We start from the raw sequence: 22439 nt of genomic DNA on the forward strand, positions 1-22439 counted from the left end.
CTAGAACTACCACAATATATTTTAATTCTCTGTTGTCTATATCCCTCTTAGAATGTAAGAATTTGTGAAATTGGGCCTTTACTTAGTTAAATAGCATGTCCCCAGAGATTGGTGGGGGTTAGATACAAGTATTTATGTTCTGAGTGAGTGAATATGTGAGTCAGTGACTCTGACTCGACTAGAAATGGATTCTAATAATTATTTTCCCATAACTGGTTACAATGTTTACATCATCCATTTCTTCTTTCTTTAAAGACACGACTGGATTTTGTAAGAAATGTCCAAACTTTAAAGATTCAAAAATGAGAAATGCAATTTTTCCCCCTAAGAATAAGTTCAACAAAAGGCAGTTTGTGAGAAGCACTGTTTGTATAGAGGAGGCAAACATCTTATGTTTTCAGCTGGGGCTCTTTAGCAAAAATACAAATTAAAGAGAGAGAAACAAATAGCTTATTGGTGAACATAGTGCACATCCTGTGAGAAAAAGCCTAAAAATAAGAGTAACTCAAAGTGATGGCTTAGCACTCTGGTTTATATAGCGTCTTCAAGAAAGAACAGTACATTCGTGGAGGAATAAGTGGATAGCAGTCATAGGCCTCCTTGGGTGACAAATGGTAGGAAGGTAAATATATGGGAGGGAACTAATGGAGTAAGTCTTGATTTTTGTTTGTTTGCTTACTGTAAGTGAGCTATTAAGAGTCTGTCTCTAATAAAAAGAGAATTTATATCCTGTCTTTAGGCAAAAAGGGGAGAAGGTCCAGAGAGCTTTCCCTATACTTGTTGCTTTTTAATTAGCATTAGCTGAAAATAATTTCACTGCCAAAGAAGCATATTTGGGGAGTGGTGTATTTTCCTACTCTTCACTCATTTGTTTGTTTTAATCTTAAATAACTCTTAGGCAAGCACTGTCTTTTGGAAACAGGTCTGACTCAAAGAAACAAATGACTATTTGCTTTGTCTGTTCTAGAATGTCTTTATAAGGAGGAGCTCAGGTTCGTTACTCTGGAAAGCAGCAGGAGTTCTTGCTCTGAGATTTTGCTTTCTAAGTAAGCCCTGGTACTTCTACTTAGATCATATGTTACACATTTGTATGACTTTCAGCAGAAACCAATAGAGTCTGTAGACACGCTTAATAAAAATAGAAAACAAAGCACTGGCATTACACAACTGTTTGAACTCTAGGGCACATAAACTACGAGCAGTGGCAGGTTTATGTCACTAAGTGGGCATAATATGCATCTTGTGGTTAGAATGTCTGCATTTGTATATGACTAGAAGCGCAGTTATGCAAATAATTCAAATCTCAATTTTTTTCTTGATAACACGTGGATTGAATTGGAATATACATTAAAGTTCTCCCCTAGTCATACACTCTTCTCTCTTCCAAGAAGCACAGAAGGAAGACTGACACTACAAGGGAGTACAGTCGGATTGAGAAAAAAAATAATTAGCATCACTGGTAGGTACCATGACAGTTATGGATTTTGGAGTTAGAAGGCTACTATGATCTAATAATGTAGAGGGCAAAATTAAGCCCTGTTTAAAAAGGAGTTAGGTATGCAAATTTGGGGTGCTGCCACAAGCTTGAACAGATGTTTGAAAGTTTAGCTGAGTGTGTTTATTCATTCTAAATATGTTTACATAATGTATTGTAAGCTATTTTCTCAAGCCCATTTGCATGGAAATGTATGTGTGGCCCTGATTCTGCCATCTTTAATCATGTAAAACTGCCACTGGCTTCTGGTGGATTTATGCACGAGTCAGTTGTGGCAGAATCCAGCCCATGGAGAGGGTCGTGCAGTCAGTGAAGCAAATGTGCCCATTACGTCGGCGTGTTTTGTGAAACAGCAGCGCCTGTAGGCAAAGCCTGGCAGGGACTTCACAAATCCGGAGGGGAGATTTATATAAAGAGCTCTGAATTAGAGAAATTTAATTATTAATTAACGCACACTTGAGTTGTTTCAGGTAATTAATATCATGCTATTTTTTTTTCTAAATCTATTTCTCATGCTGAACTTCTTCCTCAGTGTCCTTTCCCTACTCACACCCACATGCATAACTCCCACGTGTCCTCATTAATGACTTCACTCGTGGAAAACAAACACTGAAGTAGAGAAGGTGTAAATACTTAGATGGTTATCTTCTTCATACTACACACAGAGCACTGACAGCAAAGCAATTAAGACACGTTTTAGTAAATTTCTCCTCAAATTTCAACTGTTAGTCTGGGAGGTTAAAGCTTTCGTATCTCCACATTCATTTGTTTAAAGGCTGGATAATCTATACTCCTCAGTAATGATTTTTAGTTATTGTAGGTTTTAGAACAATTTTACAAATTAAAAAAAAAATTGACAAATTCATTTACTCAAAAAAACTATTTAGTACCTCCTGTGGCTGGATATGTTCCCCCCAGACTTCAGGAATTCATTGGTGATTGAGCTAGAGAAATGAAAAGTCTGCCTTCATGAAGATTGTAATCTTTTCAAGAAGAGCACAAAGACATTAAGCAAATTAAGATCAGGAAACTATGATGATAAATTATGATGATAAATAATACAGATGAAATTGAAAAGAATCGCTGGAAAGACTCACTTTGGATTGAGGCATCAATGTAATCTTTTTTTTTTTTTTTAAGTTTATTTATTCTGAGAGAGCAAACGAGCTTGGAAGGGGCAGAGAGAGAGAGAGAATCCCAAGCAGGCTCTACACTGGCAGTGCAAAGCTCAAACTCAGCAAATCGTGAGATCCTGACCTGAGCCGAAATCATGAGTCAGTGCTCAACTGATTCAGCCACCTGTAATCTTTGAGTTGGAGAATCTAGGCTAACACCTGAAAGATAAATTTAGATTTTGACGTATGGCGAATAGATCCATTTTTCCAGGCAGATAGAACAACATATGTAAAAGTATTAGATGAGAAAATGCTGGTAGTATTCAAGAAACTAAGGAAGCTAATGTTAATTCTAAGTTCACAGGAATGGCCAGAACAGTTACCAATGGATTAATAATCATAAGTCTGATATGTGTTCTCACGATCCTGTTCCAGAGTCTGACTTTTACCTGAGGGCAATGGAAACACACTAAGAAGCTGTTAAATAGAAATCTGGCACAATTATGTATTCATTTTCAACAAATATACGTGGCTGATGTGTTGAAAATCAATCTGTGTTTTATAGGAATAAAAGATAAATATTGCTATCGTGATGATTACTTAAGCCAGTATGGTAGCAAATTGCCATGAAATACAGTAAATTGATTTCAGAAAAATATTGAAGTGAACATGAGCATACAGTGATGTAACAGATAGGATACAAAACTCAGGAGAGTTTATATCATCAGCCAATATATTGGTTTGAGCAACGTGGAAAATAGAGTCCTCATTTAGTGAGAAGACACAATGGAAATAAAGAGATCAAACATAAGCATGGTTTGAGAAGTCTGTGCTGACATATTGAAGCAAATATATTAAAGAGAAACTGGATATGCAGGTCAGGAGCATAGAAAGACTGACTAGTTGGAGATTTGAGACTTATAAAATCATTAGCACATAGAAAGTGATTGAAAAGTCACCTGCAGGGAAAGAAGAGAGAAGAGTACGGGCTGTTTAAGACTGAATATTTGTTTCCCCTTCAAATTCATATGTTGAAGCTTTAACCCTCAATGGGAGGATATTTGGAGATGGGGCTTTGGGGGTTAATTAGGTTTAGCTGAGGTCATGAGGGTGGGATCCTTGTGATGGGATTAATGCCCTTATTAGAAGAGACAGGAGAGCTAGCCCAGTGTAAGTCCCATTAGCCCGTATCTTTTGTATTATGCACCTACCTTTTATTATCAGACTATCTTGTTAAATTTGCCTTTCACTTCAATTACCACATTACTATTTAGTATGGTGAAGTTTATTCCTTTTCCAAAATATCAAAATTCAGGGGTTTTCTTCATTCTCTCTGACAATTATTTTTTCCTAATGAAGATTTGGGTAGGTTTGTGTGATGCCGGTCATCTCCCCAAGTTGCCCTTTTTTGTAAGCATTTTATGTTGATGTACTTTGGTTTCTTCCTCATCTTTTTCTCTATCGTACTTCAGTTTTCCCTCCCCTGTATTTGTGTCCTCCTTCGCTTCATTTGAAACCCATATCCTCAGAAGGTAAATTTTATCCTTCTTTAAAATTCGTATAACATGTCCATTGGTACATCTTGTTAGTAACAATACACACAAGGGCACTTAATAAGCAACTTTTGGTTGAGACTTATGCTGTGGAACAGCAATACAGAGAAAAAGGCATTTAACTAAAGGAAGATAAAAGTAGGGAAGAGTAATAAAAAAAATGTTTGTATCTAATTAAGAATGTGGAGCGTTCATATGTCTTATCTGGAATTTAAAACTTTGCATCATAGGACCTATACCTTTTTTAAGATATAAAGAAAACAGTGAGGCTTAATGAAAAGAAATAGATTATTTAGAATAAGAGACACACAGGGCTGGAAGAATGTGTACCTCATTCACTGTTATCCTTAGGAAATAACAAATTTATGCCAATGCAAAAAAGATAACAGTATTTTTAGATAGTTGGATTTTTAATAATTCTTATAGATCCACATTAACCAAGAATTCACAGATTTATTAAGATGCCAATTCTTCTCACAACTGCTGCCAACCNTTTTTTTTTTTTAACAATGGCTGCTTTGAATGCTTTTGAAAGGAATATTCTTAGAGGGTCTTTATTTAGAAATATATATTTGACATGATAACGAAGTTTCCTTATATATCTAGTTAAGTGTAGAAGTATTGAGTTTTATCAAGATGACTTTCTTGTATTATTTGAAATAACCATACAAATTTTTTCTTTGCCCAGATATTGTATACATATATTCTACTTTCAAACCTGAATATATAAAACAACAGATAATGTCTTTGTTTCTATTTAAAAAGAAGAAGAAGAAGAAGAAGAGAAGAAGAAGAAACACAACAAACCAAAATCCGAAACCAAAAAAGCAAAACAAAACCAAAAAACAAAACATACGTGTTAGATGAGAGTAGAATCAAGTTGTACACATTGATCTAGTCATTCTGGGACCTTCACCCACATCTCAATACCCTTCTCTCTAATAATCAGGACTTTGGTTCCTAATGTTCTCTCAAATTTTGTTTCAGTTATGGTTATTTTATATTTTACTCAAGACCACTGTGTGTGCATGCATGTGCACACATATGTATACATATTATCATGCTGTATCCTGGCCCATGCTTATTTCTTTTAAAACCCTTATTTCCTTTTCTAATGTTTATGGAGAATAGCTTATGAATTACTTTGCAATCTAGGGTATGAGTGGGCAGCAGACTGATTAAACTTTTGGATCACATACTCATTCCAAATTAATCAGATTTTTTTGAAGATGACTTAAGCATTTAAGTATTACTGATCTCTCACAAAATGTGTGAGATATATATATCAAAATATATTTGATTAACTTAAATACAATTGATTTGGGACTCTAATTACGTCTGCACAATCTCTTCCACTCTGCCGTATTCTAAGGGCTAGAAGCAAGTTCCAGATTCTTCCCACACTTAAATGAAGGATGATACAAAGTGTGAACCTTAGAAACAGGGACAATGGGCCATCTGAGAATCCTGGTTCTGAGTGGGTGGTAAGGACATAGGGTAATCGGTGGAGTTTCTACCTGGGGCAGCTGTCATTCCCCACTTTGCCCCAAGTTTGGTCAGTACAGGAGCTCTCTCTCCCAGGTTGGGGCAGGCCACCATAAAGGAGTAACTTTGCCATCAGATGGCAGTTACTTGATTTGGAACAGAGCATGTGAAACCTCTTGTCTATAGGCATTGGCAGGAAGAGAAACAATGTCAGTTTGGAGATGTGGGGAAGGAAAAGCCAGTATCTCAGTGAATCTGAGAGTATAGACTTGGCAAGGCAAGCAGTAATCCAGTAGACTGGGCAGAAATCTAACAGGAAGAGCCAGATGAGTCAGCTATGGAAGATTGTGATAAGCTCACTGCATATACTTGCTGACTGCAAACTGCTTGCACTTGTGGAGAAAACACTGGCCCACCATGTACGTGTCCCAGGTTGATTTTAAGAATGTGCATACGTGCAAGGGAAAGTGAGAGCAGCCAGAAGAAAGTAAAACTGGACAGATCTGAAAGCCACCTGGTCTTTGAACATACTTCCCAAACCCCACTTCATCAGCGGTAGGGAGGAGAGATGGGAGAATGACTGGCTCAGATGTTTGAGCACAGACTGATGACAACCTAAGCAGACAGAGGGGAGACTCCAGGAAGCCATGATTAAAATAATAGGAAGAGTTTTTCGAAACCTGATGAGTGGAATAAGTGGTTACACACTAAGGAGAGACACATTTCACTGGTTTACTCCAGGCAAGTTACCTAATAAACAAGTACTCAGCTTATCAAATAAGCGGCAATGGCAACAACAATTAAGAAGGAAAAAGGAGTATAAAATTGTGCTCATAAAGGACTTAAAGTGCCCAGTTTTCTACCAAGAATTACAAAGTGAATGCTTCAAAACATGTTTTAAAGTTATAACATGTGGTGGAGTTAACGTTTGTGATAATTTTTCAAGAGATTTGTGGAATGGGGGTAGGACAGAAGTAAGGAGAGAGTAACAGAACCCTTTCCCCAGGGATTCTTCTATTAAGAATCATATAAAGTTGGGGTAAGGGGGTGGCTCAGTCAGTTGAGGGTCCGACTTCGGCTCAGGTCATGATCTCATGGTTGGTGGGTTCAAGCCCCGTGTTGGGCTCTGTGCTGACCGCTCTGAGCCTGGAGCCTGCTTCAGATTCTGTGTCTCCCTCTCTCTCTGTCCCTCCCCTGCTCATGTTCTGTCTCTCACAAAAATAAATAAAAATAATTTTTTTTAAAAAAAGAATCATATAAATTAGAAACTGTAAAGCACAGGGCATTCAGTCCATTCACCAAAAGCATAAAGATGAAAAAAATCTTAGAGTAAAATAACGTAAAGAATAAGTTTATATAAATCAATATTAAAGCAATAATTGATTAAATTCCAATATTCCAATATAAAATCTTCCATATTCATCATTTGAAAACAAAAAATTATGATTATATGAGACAACAATTATAAATACAAGGATGGGGTATCATGCATACATCTATCAACATACAAGCCTGCATACATATGTACATACATATATACATACAAGCATGTAAGTGCTATAATAGCATGCTTAGTATTGATTAGATGTTTGGCATGATTAGCATGTATGACTAAAATCATTAAATAAAACATGGTGATACATGATATTAACAAAGGCACACCTCTATTGTTGACTGTTGACTCCCAAATTATCACCAACCGAAAACATTGATGGGGTAAAGTTAAGTCCATTAGACTTACTAAAATATGGAGAAAAACCATTTTGACATGGTCTCAGTAGAGTCTCCAAATGAAAAAATTATTGAAATGTTATTTATTATAGGATATTAGGACCTGTGTTAGGTTATTTTAAGGCAAGTCTTGGAAGCCAGGGAGTTTATTGGGATTAGACCGTGTTTATAACATATCATCTTTGGACTGAGACAAGTCTTTCAGTCTTAAAGAGCAAGATGTCTTAGGTGAATCAGTCTTCTAAGCATAGTATTTCTTAGAGTAAGAAGGCTCTGTTTTTATCCATAAACTTTATGCAGTTTGACATAAGGACATGAATGTATGGATGGTACCAATAGTGTATAATAAAGGAGGGTTAATATTATTGCTCACTATAAAGAAGCTAATAGGTATTATTAAATTTTTTATCCAACCAACAGAGGTTACATATTCCATTGAAACTAAAAAAATCATCTTAATGTTGTTCAGAAGGAAAATACATGTAATTTTTTAATTCTACACATATTATTGGACTACAGTGCATGGTTAACTAAAAATATAAACATGGATTTGCAAAACACTGAAAACTAAAACAAGCAAATCAACCTGCTGATGAATAAATATAAAGAGCCCCCCAAAATAATAACTCTTTGATTAAGAGGGAATTAATACTAATTTAAAAGAGGGAAAAACAATAAATATACTGCAAATAGAAACCTGTGAGCTCTGAGTTCACAAAAACACGCATATACTTAAATCAACATTTTAGAAAACAAATTCAGAATAGTTCCTTCTTCTATGTGCTTCTAGGAAAGAGTAGAAAGAATAATATGAGGGTGTTGGATTAAAATTACTTAATAAAAAAGATATAAAGTAACTTCAGAAGCATTATAAGTTACACATTACCTGTCTCTCTATCATCTATCTATCCATCACTGTTTGTATATTTCCCCAATATTAGTATTTCTAGCCAACTCAGCATTATGTTATTATAATGTAAACAATGAAATGCAGAGAGGATCTATAAAGCATTTTAAAAGTCCATTGGCTTAATTAGACTTGTGCTACTTATTTAGTATTCTGGAACCAATTCCTGTATGGGTGTGTGTGTGTGTGGGGGTGATAACCCCATCCATCTAACAAGCAGGTCTCTGGACACTGGCTGGATGTCCTACAGTTTAGCTTAATTCTGCCACCATCTGCCAGAGCATCAGATTCCATTGGTTAAAAGGTCAGTCCCTCAAGTCTGCTCCCTTCTCCCCCTTCAGAGGCCAGCCTCAAGCTCAAGTTGTTGCCTGCACTTGTGATCCACTGACTATAAATTAGAGGTTCTCATGAACCCCTCAATGGGGGTTGATTAATGTGCTAGAGTAGCTCACAGAATTTAGAGAAACATTTATTTACTAGATTACCAGTTTATTACAAAGAGTATAACTCAGGAACAGCCAGAGGGAAGAGAGGCACAGAGCAGTGCACGGGGAAAGGGTATGGAGGTTCCGTATTCTGTTTCCTAAACCTCCACGTGTTCACCAACTCTGGAGTTTCCTGAGCCTGCTCGTTTTGGGTTTTCACGGAGGCTTAATTATAAAGGCAAGATTGACTAAATCACTAGCGTTTGGCAGTTGATTCAAACTCCAGTCCAGCTCTCCTACCCAGGGGTCTGGGGGGTGGGACTCCAATGCTTTCTCAGCTGCCATCCTGAATTGGAGTCAGCAAATCAGCTCGTTAACATAACAAAAGAAATCTTTATGGTTCTCCTCAGGAAATTAAAAAGGTTTTAGGAACTCTGCCAGGCACAGTGGACAAAGACCACATATATTTTATATATTTAGACCAAATATGTTATATAATATAAGGCATATATTATACATACAATATAAAATATAATACATATATGTAATTTATTTCTAATTATAAATCACAATATCAAACTACCCTTTTTTGCTCACAGGATAAGAAATAGTTTCTTTAGTAAGTCTTTTTTTTTTCACATTTATTTTTGAGAGACAGAGCATGAGCAGGGAAGGCATAGAGAGATGGAGACACAGAATTTGAAACAAGCTCCAGGCTCTGAGCTGTTAGCACAGAGCCCGATGTGGGGCTTGAACCCACGGACTGCGAGATCATGACCTGAGCCGAAGTCGGATGCTTAACCAACTGAGCCACCCAGGCGCCCCTTAGTAAGCCTTTTAAAATAAGGAAGGGCATATGGTTAAATCATAATATGAACCCATCTCTGGAATGTTCTTTTAATGTTTGTTTATTTAGAGAGAGAGAAAGAGTGTGAGTAGTGGAGGGGCAGAGAGAGGGGTAGAGGGAGCAGCAGAGTCCCCTCTTACCCCATGCAAGGCTCATCTCACGACCTTGAGATCATGACCCGAGGCGAAATCAGGAGTGGGATGCTTAACTGACTGATCCATCCAGGCACCCATTTCAGTGTTCAAGGACACTGAAATGAGAATACTATTCAATATTTTATTTCAAACAATTAAGTGAAACCATTGTTTTGAATAATAGCATTATATTATATTGCATTTTAAGTAAACGGCAAGTATAATAGTAAATTATTTTATGAGACTATAATCCTATTCCCAAATGGATATATTAGGATGAGGACAAGTCAACTATCCTAGTTGAGAAGAAAGCTGATTTCCTCACTGAGTTGTCCAGAAAAATATTAATGCTTTCAGCATGAAATTAGTTAAGTGGTAATAATTGAGAATAACTATATATACTATTAATTTAGAAAGAGAATATAAATATATATTTTGCATATCGAACTCTTGAATTAACACAAGCAGGTACCATGTATATCTACTACAGGGCCCCTTTATGTCCACTTCAGATGGCATTGGATTATATTACAATGGGCATCATCTNTTTCAGTGTTCAAGGACACTGAAATGAGAATACTATTCAATATTTTATTTCAAACAATTAAGTGAAACAATTGTTTTGAATAATAGCATTATATTGCATTTTAAGTAAACGGCAAGTATAATAGTAAATTATTTTATGAGACTATAATCCTATTCCCAAATGGATATATTAAGATGAGGACAAGTCAACTATCCTAGTTGAGAAGAAAGCTGATTTCCTCACTGAGTTGTCCAGAAAAATATTAATGCTTTCAGCATGAAATTAGTTAAGTGGTAATAATTGAGAATAACTATATATACTATTAATTTAGAAAGAGAATATAAATATATATTTTGCATATCGAACTCTTGAATTAACACAAGCAGGTACCATGTATATCTACTACAGGGCCCCTTTATGTCCACTTCAGATGGCATTGGATTATATTACAATGGGCATCATCTAACAATAATCCGCAGGCTTCTCTGGGCTTTCTTATTTCCCAGAGATCAAATGGAACCAAGCACTGGTAAGCAGATAGTTGAGGAGGTGGAAATTACAAGAGAACAGAAAGTCAAAAGATAATGTTGATTCAAATAGACTCAATGCAATTTATGCCTGTTCTTTTTGAGTGAAGAGTTTATAGAAATGACTTGAATTAGTCTGTTACCCTTGGCAGCTGCTAAACTCCCCGTTGCTCAAATAAGGGATATTCATGTTAATTTCAATTACCCTCAGTGATTTAAGGCAACTACATTCTCCTTTTGCTGTCAATAATTTTTGAAAAATCGTTAATGCTGAAGAAGAATGGGTACTGTTTAGACACCTTTAGGATTTAGTTTAACAAGGAACACAGAAAAGCATAAAAATGGAAAAGAACAAAGATGGGTTGAATTCTAGGGGGGAAATATAAAGGAAAAAGTGTTGAAAAGGCAATATATGAAAGATTACCATGTGAAGTGAGTTTAAACAAGAAGAAAGAATGCACAGTATACTTTCATATTTTTTAGCTTTAATATAATACAATAAAATAAAATTTGCATTTTCAAGATGAAGCTTGCTTCTTTAAGTGGTCAAAATCTGAAGTCTGATATCTTATTTTTTACACATTCTTTGTTCTTCAGTTCCCACTCTTCATTTTTAAAAAGTGACATTTAAAAAAATAAAATGAATTGCCACACTTTGTGAATTCATAAGTGTATTCTTACTGAAGGTGGTGCTGTTGGAGTAGATCAACTCTGGCTAATCCCAATAAAATGTTTGGCGTATTAGCCCAAAGTGCATGTAGGAAAATTTTGCTCTGGGCCCTTTCACAATTCATCTTTGGTATTTACTCTCTGGGTTTTACAGAACAATTTTATAACATCATAGGAGCATTGTTCTTTTTTTCCCAAGGTAGTGGAGTTCAGGGGCATGCCATAAACTGTAGGTTCTCTGGTTTTGGATTGTATTAACTTAAAAAAATTTTTTTTCCACATATATTTATTTTTGAGAGACAGAGGGACAGAGCATGAGCAGAGGATGGGCAGAGAGAGAAGGAGACACAGAAACTGAAGTAGATTCCAGGCTCTGAGCTGTCAGCACAGAGCCCAATGTGATGCTCCAACCCACAAACACTGCAATCATGACCAGAGCCAAAGTCAGACACTTAACCAAGCCACCCACGTGCCCCAGATTTTGTCAACTTTAAATAGGAACCTTGTTATACATAAGGTTTTCAATTTTTTTTTTTTTTAATTTATTTCTAGGGGAGAGAGAGAGAGACAGTGTGAGCAGGGGAGGGTCAGAGAGAGAGGGAGTCACAGATTGAAACAGGCTCCAGGCTCTGAGCTGGCAGTCAGCACAGAGCCCGACGCGGGGCTCGAACCCACGAACCGCGAGATCATGACCTAAGCGAAAGTCTGACGCTTAACCGACTAAGCCACCCAGGCGCCCCAAAGGTTTTCAAATTTTTATTGTGATCATCAAAGATACCAAATATTTACCAACTTCATTTTTTAAAGGACATGTATTTTTGAAAATTCAAAATGTTAAGTGAAAGGAATAAAATGGAATTTATGATTTTTAAACTTAATTTGTTTTTGAATGCACACAAAAATTTAGGAAAGATAAACTTACAAACTTAAAACTAAGGATGATGGTTCTTTAAATTGAATGACACTTGACCTTAATTGGAGTTAGAATTGCCTGATAAAATATGGAAATTCAGTTAAATCTGGATTTGTGTTCAACATTTGGGACATACTTATACGAAATGAAAAAAAGTTGTTTGTCTGAAATTTAAAATTATCTGGTCATCATCTTCTACTTTTTACCAAATCTGACAAACTCTAACTGGACTAAAATTTTATCATGTACCTACCAAACTTTATTTGAGTTAAGCATTTGAAAATGATGATAGAAAACAAAGCAGAACTGGGCATGCATGCAGTCAACAAACTTGTGAAATGATTGACACTTTTTCTAAAATGGTACCCTGTTGGGGCGCCTGGGTGGCTTAGTCGGTTAAGCGTCCGACTTTCGCTTAGGTCATGATCTCGCGGTTCGTGGGTTCGAGCCCCGCGTCAGGCTCTGTGCTGACTGCCAGCTCGGAGCCTGGAGCCTGTTTCAGAGTCTGTGACTCCGTCTCTCTCTCACCCTCCCCTGCTCACGCTGTCTCTCTCTCTCTCTCCTAGAAATAAATAAAAACATTAAAAAAATTTAAAAAAATAAATAAAATGGTACCCTGTTTTTCCAAACTTCTCTCTTTATATACATTTTAAAGTTGCTTTTCATATAATTAAAGGGATAACAGTTTCTAGGACAATAAGCTGAAGGATGGTTAGAAATAAGGATTTAGTAACATGACCTGATACAAAGAGATTATATAAATCTATTTTCAAATTTATTTTAAGAATAAAAATAATTAAAAAATGAATTTTGAAAACTAATGATAAAGAATGATTTGCCATTTCAGAATTAAAATACTCCAGCCCTGATTTATAGAATGGCATGATAAATCCAGAATTAGACTCATGGATTCAGTGTAACTTTATGGTAAAGCTGGAACTTTAAGTAAATTGAGAAATTCTGAATGAATTAATGGCTTACAATTAATTTAATATCTGTTTTTAAACAATAATAATCACACACACAAGTTAAAATCTCACCTCTGTATAAAAAATAATAAATTCAATGAAACAAATGCTTAAACGTTCAAACAGTAAGAATATGTCAAATATGGAATTTTAAATCAGCTGATACATGACAGATTAAGAAATCTTTTAAAGTAGGCTAACAAATTGTAAAAATACTTTTGTAATTTTTGTATGACAGAAAAAAATTACATATACAGATTTAAAGAAATAAAATGGAAATTTATTTCTCTTTCATATGAAAGAAGTATAAAATTGGGCTATCTAAGACACATAGTGTAGCTTTTAATGGTGGGGCCAAGGCTGTTTCCCTATAGATATGCTGCTGTTCTGCCCTTCTCCATGTGTGGCTTTGACCTCCAATACCACTTGAATGACACAGGCACCAGCCTTCATATTGCAATAACGGTAACGTATAGTGTTACATTTGTTTCAGAATATAGTGATTCACCAATTTTATAAGTGCTCGTCATAAATGTACTCTTAATCGCTTTCACCTATTTCACCCCCCCTCCCCCCACCTCCCCTCTGGAAACCTTGAGTTTGTTTTCTAGAGTTAAGAGTCTGATTTTTAGTTCGTCTCTTTTCAATTTTATTTTTGTGCGTGGTGTAAAAAAATGGTCCAGTTTCACTTTTTTGCATGTAGCTATCCAGTTTTCCAAACACCATTTGTTGAAGAGACTGTCTTTTCCCATTGCATATTATTGCCTCCTGCTTGAAGATTAATTGATCGTATAATTATGGGTTTATTTCCTGGTTCTCTATTCTGTTGCAATGACCTGTGTCCATTTTTGTGCCAATACAATACTGCTTTCACTACTACAGATTTGTAGTATATCTTGAAATCTAGGGTTTTGATATCTCCAGTTTTGTTTTTCTTTTTCAAGATTCCTTTGGCTATTCTGGGTCTTTTGTGGTTATACATAAATTTTAGGATTATTCTAGTACTGTGAAAAATGCTCTTGGTACTTTGGTAGGGGTTGCATTAACTCTGTAGATTGCTTTGGGTACTATGGGCATTATGACAATATTTGTTCTTCCAGTCAATCACCATAAAATATGTTTTCATTTGTATCATTTTCAATGTCTTCCATTGGTGGGTTACAGTTTTCTAGTAAAAATCTTTCACTTCCTTGGTTAAATTTGTTCCTAGGTATTTTATTCATTTTTTGTGTAATTGTGAATAGGATTGTTTTCTTAATTTCTCTTTCTGCTGCTTAACTATTAGTGTATAGAAATGCAATGGATTTCTGTATATATATTTTGTATCTTGTGACCTTACTGAATTTATTTACCTTTTCTAGTATTTTTTGGTCGAGTCTTTTGAGCTTTCTCTATATAGTATCATATCACCTGCAAATAAAAAGTTTTACTGCTTCTTTACCAATTAGGATGTCTTTCATTATTCCTTTTTCTTGTCGGATTGCTATGGCCAGGACTTCCAGTACTATGTTGAATCAGAGTGGTGAGAGTAGACCCTCTTGTCTTGTACCTGATCTTAGGGGAAAGCTGTCAGTTTTTCACCATTGAATATGATGTTAACTGTGGGTTTTTCATCTACGGTTTTTCTCATGTTGAGGTATGGTCCCTCTAAACCTACTTTGTTGAGGACTTTTATCAAGAATCGACGTTGTACTTTGTCAAATGCTTTTTCTGTACCTGTTGAAATGATTATATGGTTTTTATCCTTCCTCTTGTTGATGTGATGTATCACGTTGATTGATTTGCAGATATGGAACCACTCTTGCATTCTGGGAATGCATTTTTTTGATGTATTGTTTGATTCAACTTGCTAATATTTTGTTGAGGATTTTTGCATTCATAGTCATCAGACATACTGACCTGTAGTTCTCCTGTTTTGTAGTGTCTTTATCTGATTTAGGTATCAGAGTAATGCTGGCCTCATAGAATGAATTTGGAAGATTTTTTCTTTTTTTCCCTCTTCTAGTTTTTAGAATAGTTTGAGAAGAATAGGTACTAACCCTTCTTTAAATGTTTGGTGGAATTCAACTGTGAAGTCATCTGGTCCTGGATTTTGTTTGTTGGGAGTTTTTGTGGTTACTAATTTCATCTCCTTAATGGTAACTGGTCTGTACAAATTTTCTATTTCTTGCTGATTCAGTTTTGGGAGGTTATATGCTTCTAGACATTTATCCATCTCTTCGAGGTTATCCAATTTGTTGGAAGAAATACTTTTTATAATAGTCTATTAAAATTCTTTGTATTTTTGTGGTGTCAGTTGTTATTTCTCCTCTTTCCTTTCTAATTTTTTTGAGTTTCTTTTCCTCTTTCCTCCTCCCTCTCCTCCTCTCATTCCTCCTCCTCCTCTTTCTTTTCTTCCTCTTCTTCCTTCCTTCCTTCTTTCCTCTTCCTTCTTCTTCTTCTTCTCCTGGTCAAAAGTTTATCAATTTTATTGATCTTTTCAAATAACTAAACCATGGTTTCATTGATCTGTTCTATTGTGCTTTTGTTTTCTTTTAGTTTCTATTTCATTTCTTTCTCTCGATCTGTATTATATCATTCCTCTACTTCTTTTGAGTTTTATTTATTCTTCTTTTTCTAGGTCCTTTAGATATGAGGTTAGGTGGTTTACTTGGGATTTTTCTTACAACCTGAAGTATGTCTATATTCCTTTAAACTTCCCTCTTAAAGCAGCTTTTGCTGTTTCTCAAAAGTTTTGGACCATTGCGTTTTCATTTTCATTCATGTCTATGTGTTTTGTTTTTTTAAATTTCTGCTTTGCTTTCTTGTTTGAACCATTCATTGTTTAGTAGCATGTTATTTAGCCTCCATATATTTGTGCTTTTTCCACTTTTTTTCTTGTGATTCATTTCTAGTATCATATAGTTATAGTCAGAAAAGACAGATGGTATGACTTCAGTCTTTTTGAATTTGTTAAGACTTATTTTGTGGCCTTAAATGTGATCTGTTCTGGAGAATGTTCCATGTACACTTGAAAAGAATGCGTATTCTTCAGTTTTAAGATGGAATGTTCTGAGTGTATCTGTTAGAGACATCTGCTCCAATGTGTTCATTCAAAGCCACTGTTTCCTTGTTAATTTTCTATTTGGATGATCTATCCTTTGATGTAAGTGTTAAAGTCCCGTATACCTACATATTACTATGTATTACTTTCTTTATATTTGTTATTTGCTGCTTTATGTATTTGGGTACTCTTGTATTAGATGCATAAATATCTATAATTTTTATATCATCTGGTTGGATTGTTCCTTTTATGCTAACATAGTGCCCTTATTTGTCTCTTATGAAAGTCTTTGTTTTAAAGTCTATTTTAGTTGATACAAGTATTGCTTGTATTGCTGGTTTTTCTTTCACTTTCATTTGCCTAGTAAATGCTTTCCTGTCCTTTCACTTTCAATTTGCATGAGTCTTTAGATCTGAAATGAGTCTCTTGTAGGCAACATACACATGGGCGTTGCTTTTTTTTTATTATTTTTTTTTCAGGTTTTTTTTTATTTATTTCTAGAGAGAGAGAGAGCGTGAGCAGGGGAGGGTCAGAGAGAGAGGGAGTCACAGACTGAAATAGGCTCCAGGCTCTGAGCTGGCAGTCAGCACAGAGCCTGACGCGGGGCTCGAACCCACGAACCGTGAGATCATGACCTAAGCGAAAGTCGGACGCTTAACCGACTAAGCCACCCAGGCGCCCCAGCATGGGCGTTGCTTTTTAATCCATTTTGTCACCATATCTCTTTTGATTGGAGTATTTAGTCTTTACATTCAAAGAATTATAATAGGTATGCACTTACTTCCATTTTGTTTTATGGTTGTTTTGTAGTTTTCCTCCATTCCTTTTTTTTCTTGCTGTCTTCTCTCATAGCTTGCTGGCTTTCTTTAGTAATATACTCTCTCCCCCTCTCCTCTCTTTTCTTTTTGCATATCTAGTACTTGTTTTGATTTGTAGTTACCATTAATTCTGTATGCAATATACTCTGCAAATATAAGTCTATTTAAGTTGATGGTCACTTGAATTTAAACCCATTCTTTACTTTCCTCCTACTCTTGTTTAGATGTATAAGGTGTTGTATTTTACATCCTTTTATTTTGTGAATCCTTTGATTATTATTGATATACCTAGTTTCTCTGCTCCTGCTTTGTTCTTTTCTTATTTCTTCCTATGGTCTTTACTTTCAACTCAAAGATTCCCCCTTAACATTTATTGTAGGGCTAGTTTAGTGATCATGAATTCTTTTAAATTTTGTTTGTCTGAGAAACTCTTTATCTCTCTTTCTATTCTTAATGATAGCCATACTGGATAGAGTATTCATGGCTGCAGGTGTTTTTCTTTCAGTTCTTTGAATATATCATGCCATTCCCTTCTGGGAATGCCTGCAAAATTTTCTGCCAAAAAATCAGTTGACAGACTTATGAGGTTTCCGTTGTATGTAACCATTTTATTTTCTCTTGCTGCTTTTAAAATTCTCTCTTTATCAGTACATTTTGCCATTTTAATGACTGTGTGTTTTGGTGTGGACCTCTGTGGATTGATTTTGCTGGGGGTCTCTGAGCCTCCTGGATCTGAATTTTTCTTTCCTTCCTTAGGCTTGGGAAGTTTTCAGCTATTATTTCTTCAGATAAATTTTATACCCCCTTTCTCTCTTATTTCTCTCTGAGATCCTTATAATGTGAATATTGTTCTTGATAGTGTCACTAAGTTCCCTAAGTCTATTTTTATTTTTTATTATACTTTTTCCTCCCTCATGTTCAGCTTGATTTCATTCCATTACTCTGTTCTCCAGGTCACTGATCCATTCTTCTGCTTCCTCTAGTCTACTATTTATTCCACTATTGTATTTTCAATTTCAGTTATTGAGTTCTTCATCTCTGATGGGTTCTGCTTTATGTTTTCTGTCTCTTTGTTAAGGGTATCATTGAGGTCTCCACTCTTTTCTCATGTCCACTGAGTGTCTTTATGACCATTACTCTAAATTCTCTATCAGGCATATTACTTATCTCCATTGTGTTTATCTCTGTTGTGGTGATTTTATCTTGTTTCTTCATTTGTGACATATTCTTCCGTTTCCTCATTTTTTCTAACTCTCTGTGTCTGTTTCTGTGTGTTAGGAAAATCAGCTACGTCTCTTGCTCTTGAAAGTAGTGGCCTTATGAAGAAGTCCCATAGTGCCCTGCAGTACAGTGTCCCTTGTCCACAAGAACCTGGTGCTGCAGGGCTTTCTCCTATGTGTGTTGCTTGTGCCCTACTGTTGTGGCTGAGCTTCTTTTTGCTTCAGTCCAGGTGTCTTTGATGGTTTGCTTTCCCTATTGTGGGCAGGGTTTAGTCCCTATGTTGTTAGGGGGACAGTCTGTGGCTGTCTTGACCTTGAGTTGAGTCAGACCAGGCATTTGCCAGAGATGCAGTTGCTGCAAATTGCTGGGTGCTTTCTCTATGTTGTCCCCTGAGAAGCATTTGTTGCTGGGTGGGGCCTGTAGTCAGACCAGACGGATGCCTCCAGCCCCCTCCTGGGCCATAGTTGGACCAGTGTGCGTGGTTATCTTACTCTCTCCCTGGGGCAGGAGGCAGTTTGGAATATTGCTGGCCCCTGTTGTGGCTGCTTGCACCCTGCCAGGTTTTTGACACCAGTTTGGATGGGTTCTGGCCAAAGACAGATGGACGGAGCCAGGTCCACCGGAGAATGAAGGGGTAAGAGACCCAGGGTAAGCACAGTTGGCACAGGTGCGCTGTAGGAGGGCGCCTGAAACCAAGGCCTGGCTGAAGGGGGTGTGTTTTCAGAACACAGGGACGGGTTGCACAGTCAGGATGTTATGTAGGGAATGGTAGCACTGCGCTGGTTCCCACAGTGCACTGTGTCTAGGCTGGGGGTCAGGGAAGGGAAGTGGCACCAGCCAGCTCCTTTGTTACTGGAGAAGTCTCCCGTTAGTCCTTGCCCCTCCGCACAAGCTCTGAGATTCGTAAACAGGTCATCCTCCCTTATACCCCTGGTGTTTTTCTCAATCTACTGCTTTGGTGCTGTATCTCTAAGAGGCTGTTTATTGTACCATCTCTTTAAAGGTGGAGACTCCATTTCCTATTGTTTGCCCAGCTCTCCCAGAGCCAAGCCCACTGATTGTTAAAGTTCCAAGTTTGGTGAAGCTCTGCAGATTATAAGAGCTAGTAAAATTATGCCCCTCTGATATTCTGTGGATTCCTAGTGCCTAAGGTGCTTGGTGTGAGGTCTGGTCCTTTCCTTTTCCATGCTCAGGTGTCTCTCCCTTCTGTAGACAGTCCCGCAGGTCCATTCATCTTCTGACCATATCTCAGCCCTTCCTACCCTCTTGGATGTGGCCTCCTCTCTACATTTAACTGCGGAGAGTCTGTTCTGCCAGTCTTTGGATTGTTTTCTGGGTCATTTACAATGATGTGGGTGTTATCTATTTGGATCAGTGAGACAAGGTGAGCTTAGGGTCTTCCTACTCTGCCATCTTCTCTGAAAGTCAATATATATAGATCTATTTTTTTAAGAAAGTAACTAATAAAATTATGAAAAAGGCAAAGGACATGAAAAGCAAAGAAAAAAAAATAATTTTGAAAGGTACAATATGCTCAGCCTCTTTTATAGTAACATAAATGCAAAAAAATTACTTTTGTTTTACTTAAATATGAGGAAAGTTATCAAATATTGAAAGAGCCCAAAAGGTGGGGGATACATTCTATTAATGTGTTGACTAGATAATGTATACAATCTATTTTGAAGAAGTATCTGACAATAAAAACAATTTAGATATATGACATTCAACTCATAAATACCTTATATTGAAATATATACTAATAATAATGAAGCAATATACTAACATATATGAATATAGTATTCATTGCAGAGTTTTTATACTAAATATTGAATACAGGTTATATTAACCTTATTAAATAATTTGTGACATATTTTTATAATGGTATTACATGTAGACTGTAGAAAAATGAAAGAACTAGGGAAATCTGGGTGGCTTGGTCAGTTAAGCATCCAATTTCAGCTCAGGTCGTGACCTTGCAGTTCATGAGTTCAAGCCCCACGTCAGGCTCTGTGCTCACAGCTCAAAATCTAGAGCCTGCTTTGTATTCTGAGTCTCCCTCTCTCTCTCTGTGAAGAAATAAAGCAGATTCCCTACTTGTGATCTTTCTCTCTCAAAAATAAATAAACATTAAATTTTTTTACATGAGATAACTAAATGTATTGACATAAAAAGCAATTGGTATTCATCATGAGAGTAGGTACCACATGGTTATGTATGACATAAAAAAAATAATGATAATAACAAAGTATAATCAGACACAGATAGATAGAATGTGAAGAGCATAATAGTATATATACCAAAATCAGGTTGTTCTATTAGGTTGGTACAGACCTAGCAACAAGTCAAAGGAATTACATAGAATGATTTTTTTTTTTAAAGATTTTTATTTATTTCTAGGAGAGAGAGAGAAAGACAGCGTGAGCAGGGGAGGGTCAGAGAGAGAGGGAGTCACAGACTGAAACAGGCTCCAGGCTCTGAGCTGGCAGTCAGCACAGAGCCCGACGCAGGGCTCGAACCCACGAACCGCGAGATCATGACCTAAGCGAAAGTCGGACGCTTAACCGACTAAGCCACCCAGGCGCCCCCATAGAATGATTTTATAAGTAGAGTAATACCATTTCCCAATTCTTTTCAAGTTCCTCAAAATGGAGAGCTCAAAGTTTGGTGATAAATGTCTTTGGGAAGAAAAGAGGAAAGAAACCATATGTTTGTAGTTTTCAATAATTTCAGGCTGATAGTGGGGTCAATTTAAGCCTTTAATTATCTCTCTGCCAGTTAATTCATATCTTTTTTGAATAATAATTAAATAGTTCTGTGTTCTGTGATTTCCCTTATTCCTGTATCATTAGTCATAGCATTCTGACCATGGCCTTCTTGAAGGCCATATTTTTATTATTTTGTTCAAATGCCAAGTAATGCATTTGGCTGGAATATTCTTTTGCCTTAGCGTGCTAACGCTATTTTTGGGTATGTGTTTGTCATCTACTCATTTACCTTGTGGTATGTGTGGGGGGAAGCTATTGCACCTTGATCTCCCTTTGGTCCTTCTTCCTCTGATACTGTGAAGGATAGAAAAAAACCTCATGTTCCAATAAAAGAGTCATTGGTTTTGTTTCTTAGAATGAACTGTCCACTTAAGTGCCCTCTCTATTCTTTTTGGTTAACTAGAGATCTGCAGCCTCAAAGGATGCTTTCCTGATTTCGGCAGTCATTCAGAAAATGCATTAATTTTCAGAATTATAGTGAAGTCTGTTAGTTTTCGTTATTTTACTTTTCCCCTTCTGAGCAAGTTATTTTGTGAATATTGATAGTTTATAAGTTTATAGATAGACAAAAGACCCACAATAGGTAACAATAGTTAACATAATATTGAGAGAAAATGAAGTTGGAAGACTGATGTTATTGAACGTGTAAACTTACTAAGAAGTTATAGTAACAAGTCATTGTGGCATTGGTGAAAGAACAAATAGGTCAGTGGAACAGAATAGATAGCCCAGAACTAGACCCACACAAATACAGTCAACTGATCTTTGACAAAGGGGCAGAGGCAACAAAATGAAGCAAAATGGCCTCTTCAACGAATGGTGCTGGAACGATTGGACATCCACAAGTAAGAATGAATCGAGACACAGACCTTGACTGTGTTACAAAAATCAACATGGATCACAGACCTAAATGTCAAATGTAAAATTATAAAATTCCTAGAAGACAGCATAAGAGAAAACTAGCCGACCTTGAATATGATGATGACTCTAGATCCAACAGCACAGGCATGGTCCATGATAAAAATAGATGAGCTAGACCTCATTAAAATTGAAAACTTCTGTCAAGAAGCACTATCAAGAGAATCAGAAGACAAGCCACAGAGAAGGGGGACTTATTTATAAAAGATATATATAAATATAAAGGACTGGCATCCAAAATAAAAGAATACTTAACAATAAGAAACAAAGAACTCAGTTAAAAAAAATGGGCCAAAAACCTTGAGACGCCTCACCCGAGATGGTATATAGATGGCAAATAAACATGAGAAGATCCTCCATATACGTCATCGGGGAAATG

This window comes from Crocuta crocuta, unplaced genomic scaffold (assembly GCF_008692635.1).
Source record: "Crocuta crocuta isolate KB4526 unplaced genomic scaffold, BGI_CrCroc_1.0 scaffold36, whole genome shotgun sequence".
Taxonomy (NCBI): domain Eukaryota; kingdom Metazoa; phylum Chordata; class Mammalia; order Carnivora; family Hyaenidae; genus Crocuta; species Crocuta crocuta.